Raw genomic sequence first — 6,000 nt, forward strand, 5'->3', positions numbered from 1 at the left:
CACCATGCGGTTGCTGGGATTTGAACTCAGGACCTCGGGAAGAGCAGACAGTGCTTTTAACCTCTGAACCATCTCTCTAGCCCAACATACTTAGTTTTATAAAGGGGTTATATTGTTTACACTACATCAGTTGGCCACAAGAATTCTAGATTCCCAATATTTTTTCTAATAAGTGACATCATTACATTAAATTTGTCTTTTGAGTCAAGGTTTCATGATATAATCTGGCTGGGTTAGATCTCTTTATGTGGATTAGGCTGGCCTTGAACTAATAGAGATGCAGCTGCCTTTGTCCGCCAAGGATTGGGGATTAAATGCAAGTAGCACCATGCCTACCTACTTTATGTTTAAAAAGGTTGTAGCTTGCTCATCGAGGAATCTCATTGTAGTTTGATGTGTATTTGCTTGAGAATTGATGCTGTGGGGGAACATTTCCATGTATTTGTTAACCATTTCAATGAACTGTTTTATGGAATTCTCTTCACAATTGTTGTCTAGGGCTGAATAGACACCTGTTGTCTCTCTTCTGACAACTGATATATAGGGATTATATACAATAATAGATCCTAGATGAAAAATCTCTTCTCTTATTGACACTCGTAGTAGTGTCTCTTGAACAAAAATTCTTAATTATTGAAGTCTAACTTGCTAATCTTTTCCTTAATGTTTATGTGTCCTGCGTGTATATTTTAACAAAATGGACTGCTCCCAGATGTGTGGATTTTGCTGCCTCCACTATAACTTACTGATCTGAAGCCTTGTTTTACTTTCTTATGACAATTGCATCTATAATCCACATGGAATTAATTTTTTTTTCTGTTAAGAGACACAGACCAAGCTTCATTTTTACTTTTCTGGATATGAATCAGCCTCGCTCCAGGATGGAAAAGGCCATCGGTTGTGGACTGCGTTAGGAGTTTGTTTTAGCCATCACTCATGTGACTCCCATTCAGTTCCCTTGGTTTCTTTGTCTGGGACCAAGCCAGATCTGTGCATTCTTAAGTCCTAGAGTTTTATGGGAAAAGGAACATCTGCAAGTTAACTTATTAAATCCTTCCATGTCTTCAAGTTCAGTTTGGAAAGTTTTTGTCTTCTTGTATTTTCATACACATTTTAGAATCGTTTTGTCCATTTCCATAGGAGGACCTGCTGGATTTTATTTAAGATTACATTTACACTACAGATTGTTTCAGGTGAACTGATATTTGTAGATATTGTCCTCGGATGTTGATTATAGTAATAATTCCAATTATCTTAGGTCATTTAAAATTCCTCTCTATAACATTGTGTTATTTTAGCTTACGTGTAGAGTATGCAGGTGTGTATGCGTGTGTCTTTGTATGTGTGTGTATCTCTATGTGTGTAAGAGAAACAGAGAGACAGAGAGAGAAAGAAGAAGAAAGGGAGGACGGGAAGGAGGAAGAGTGAGACTTCCATTTCTAACATTTTACTCAATCTTTTGAACTCTCACCTTTTCTCTTCCTTTCCATTGACTAGAATTTGCAGAATAATGAGCAACAGTAATGGTGACATGGTACCTGTCTTAAGCGTGAGTTTATGGAGTTCAATCTATCACTGTAAACTGTGATGACTATATTATTTGTGTTGTGGGTGCCTTGAATTACATTAAAAAGATTTCCTTTGCTTTTCAACTTGCTCAAATCTCACTTAAAACAAAACGAAACAACAATGACAAACACGACAAAGCAAAAACAATGGACAAGTGATACATGTCTCAAATGTGGCTTTTCTTGTCTAACCCAGGGTGGGGGGTATGGCACTTTGCATTAATATATTGGCTAATATTTTTCATTTTGAGTGTTAAACCAAGAGTGCATTTGTGGAATAAACAACTTGAATGGACTTTATTAACTTCCTTTTTATATGTAAATTTAATTTTTTATTAATTTGATTTTTATTTCCATGTCTATGCCCAGGAGGGTGGTCAACTCATGTTCTTCCCTAACAGATGTGTGAGTTTATGATTTTGCTCTCAAGGTGTGTTGGATGAGAATAAAATACTTGGGGACTTTTCTAGTCTCTGGAGAGGTTTGTAAGCTAGATGTTCTCTTTTCAAACGTTTGAAAGAAATCGCAGTGGACATTATGCCATCTTACAGCTTGTGTCTGTGGGAGTGGTTAGAGTAGTGGTTCTCAGTTGTGGGTTGTGACCTCTCTGTGGGAGTGTTGAATGACCCTTTCACAGAAGTCTCATATCAGATATCCTGCATATCAGATATTCACATCATGATTCAAAACAGTAGCAAGATTACAGTTATGCAGTAGCAATGAAAATAACTTTATGGTTGAGAGTCACCACAGCATGAGGAACTGTATCGGACTGCAGCACTAGGAAGCTGAAAATGACTAGTTTAGAAGAAGATGCCATATTTCTTTCATACATAGAAGAATACTCTAACTTTCTATTTCTTCCTTTGTCAGTTCTGGTAAGTTTTGATGTTTCAAATACTACAAGTTTTTATTGATAAATGTGGTGTTCCTGATACAATTATCCTACTACCATCAAGACTATTGGCTGGGGTCATATCTCAGTTGGTAGAATGCTTGCCTAGCATGCCAAACATGGGTTTCCCCTCCTTCTACGGGAGCCTATAAACTGAGGATAGTGGTGGTTGAACATGCTTGCATTCTTACCACCTGAGAAGTGGAGGCAGCAGGATCAGAAGAAGTTCAATATCATTCTCAGCTACTTACTGAGTTTCAGACCAGCCTGGGCTACATGAAATCCTACCTCAAAACAACAATCTTACCTCTATTCCTAAAATCCTCCACTGGTGATCAGCTTTAACCCATAACTATTGTGACTTTCTTTAATTTTGAATTTTCCTCCCTGTATCTGTTTTCTTTTTCAGTCTCTGTTCTATTGGAATTTGAATCACATGTCACTAACGTTAAGCAGGCTGTTTTTAAATTCTGCAAGAGGTGTTCTTATTGCAGAATCCTAAACTCAGTCTGCACGTAATGTTCTCTGCTCACTCTGCTTTGGAAACTGGCAATGCCTCCTGTCTTCAGTCAGGCTATTTGCTCAAGTAGCACGAGTAATGGGCAGACCCCATTGGAGCAAAGATGTGAGGCACGGAGACAACCAAGCTCAGGCATGTAGGAATAACAGTGACCACTAAGTCAATTCAATTTTATCTTATTTTACTTGTTTTTTTTTATGTTATACATATATTGTTTAAATTTTACTTTAGTATACAAAATAATGGGTTTTATCATACCATATATATAAGTATAATGACATATATATATGTCATATATATATATGTCATTATACTTTAATATCATTCTTTCCCCTCCCCAACTACACAATTCTGCATCCTGTCCTTCTTCTAGGTGATATCCCCCTTTCCTCCAGTTCATTCTGCTTTCCTTTCTTTTACCTGTATTCTGTTAGTTTCAATTTCCCCTGTTTTAAAGATTCCTTTCTCCATTTTCATGATCTCCTTTCTATCATACACACGCACATTCTCTCTCTCTCTCTCTCTCTCTCTCTCTCTCTCTCTCTCTCTCTCTCTCTCCTCTCTTATACACACACACACACACACACACACACACAAGAAAAATTATTTTATTTATTTGGCTTTTTTTTTTTGATACAGGAGTACACAGTGTAGGCCTGGTGGTTTGTAATTTGTTATGTTGGCTAGGTTGGCCCAGAGGTACATCTACTCTTATCTTCCTAATTCTGAGATTAAAGAAGGCATGAACAATGCCCAGATGATAATTTTATTTGTTTTTTCAAAGTCTTGTCTTTCTCTTTCTTTTTTTCTTTGTTTTTTCTTGGTTTCTTTCTTTTTCCTTTCTTTTAAAAAATAATTAATTAACTAATTTATTTTATACTCCATATTTTATCCCCCCCATCCACCCTCCTACTGCTCCACATCCTATACATCCTCCCCACCCTCACCCCACCTGACCTTTAAACTCCCTGGAGCCTGTTGTGGCTTGAGGGTTAGATGCATCCTCTCTGAATGAACACAGATCCGGCAGTCCTCTGCTGTATGTGTGTTGGGGGCCTCATATCAGCTGGTGTATGCTGTCTGTTTGGTGGTATAGTGTTTGAGAGATCTCCAGGGTCCTGATTAATTGAGACTGCTGGTCTTCCTTCAGAGTCACCCTCCTCCTCAGCTTCAATCTTTCCCTAATTCAACAACAGGGGTTAGATGCTTCTTTTCCATTGGTTGGGTGCAAATATCTGTATCTGACTCTTTCAGCTGCTTGTTGGGTCTTCCAGAGTGTAGTCATGTTAAGTCCCTTTTTGTAAGTGCTCCATAACCTCAGTAATAGTGTCAGGCCTTGGGACCTCCTGTTGAACTGGATCGCTCTTTGGGCCTGTCACTGGACCTTCTTTTCCTCAGGCTCCTCTCCATTTCCATCCCTGTAATTCTTTCAGACAGGAACAATTATGGGTCAGAGTTGTGACAGTGGGATGCCCCCTTCCTCACTTGATGTCCCGTCTTCGTGCTGGAGTTGAGATCTATAAGTTCCCTCTCCCCACTGTTGGGCATTTCATCTAAGGTTCCTCCCTTTGAGTCCTGAGGGTCTCTCAGCTCCCAGGTCTCTGGTGCATTCTGGGGGTCCCCCCAACCTCCTATTTCCAGATGTTGCATGTTTCCATTCTTTCTGCTGGCCCTCAGGGCTTCAGTCCTTTTTCCCTCACACAATACCAGATCAGGTTCCCCTCTCCCTACTACTCACCCTCTCTTCACCCCTGTCCATTTTAAATTAATTTCTTTCTTGCTGACTTTCCTTCCTTCCTTCCTTCCTTCCTTCCTTCCTTCCTTCCTTCCTTCCTTCCTTCCTTCCTTCCTTTCTTTCTTCCTTTCTTTCTTTCTTTCTTTCTTTCTTTCTTTCTTTCTTTCTTTCTTTCTTTCTTTCTTTCTTTCTTTCTTTCTTTCTTTCTTTCTTTCTTTCTTTCTTTCTTTCTTTCTTTCTTTTGTTCTTTCTTCTATGCGTGTTGAGCTTGCATGTGTATATACACATGTGTATGTTGCATCATGTGCATGGAGGAACATATAGAGTTCAGAAAAGGAGTCTGAACCCCTGGAGATGGAGTTCTAGTTCATCATGAGCTACTATGTGAGTGCTGGGAAGAACACTCAGGTCCTCTCCAAGAGTAGCCAATGCTCTTAACTGCTGAGCCATGTTTTCAGCACCCTTGGCATAAACAATTTTAAATCTAGGTTTTGCATACAGAGAAGACATCCATAGTTTTTTTTTTTCAAGTCTGGCTTATTTTGCTTAAAGTGATAATTTTTAGTTATATCCATTTTCCTGCAAATTTGGTTTTTCCTTTATAAATGTATAAAATTCCATTATGTATAAGTATCACATTTTCTTTATCCACTTGATGATGGACCTCTGGGCATGCACACACAGGCATGTACACACATGTACACATGTATGTGCATACATGCCCAAGGCCTCCCACTGCCTTCTTTGCAGCCAAAAGAAAAATGTGACTCTCATTTGTTGTGATTCATTTTTGGCAGCTTGGTCTGTAGCTTGAAGTATTTGGATTACTGCTTTGAGAATTAGAATAGGAGGAAATGAAAGATTCTTAATGTGTCCCCTGCCCACTGGCATAAGTTTGGAAATAGAGAAGGGGTTCATGTATCCAGTACAGCTGGAGACTGGAAAGTTTTACTTAGTAACTTGCTGACCAAGCCAGCTCAGTCAGTCAACAGGGTCCCAAGTGAGGGAGTGAGGACTGAAAAAGAAAAACAGACAAACTTACAACATGACTCCAGCCCATACTGAGGCTGACACAACTCTATTTCTCTCCAGCCTGTTTTTATATCATTCCAGGTATATTAAAAAAAAAAAAAAAAAAAAAAAAAAACAAGGAAAGTTCTTAGATCAAAGACAAACTAACTAAGCGTGTAGTAAACAAAGAGATCACATAAAATAGTAATTAAGGTAGCAAACAAAAGGATCCCCCAAGGTAATAATTAAGTGAAGCAGTAGACAAAGCCCA

Source organism: Mus pahari, chromosome 1 (assembly GCF_900095145.1).
Source record: "Mus pahari chromosome 1, PAHARI_EIJ_v1.1, whole genome shotgun sequence".
Classification (NCBI taxonomy): Eukaryota; Metazoa; Chordata; class Mammalia; order Rodentia; family Muridae; genus Mus; species Mus pahari.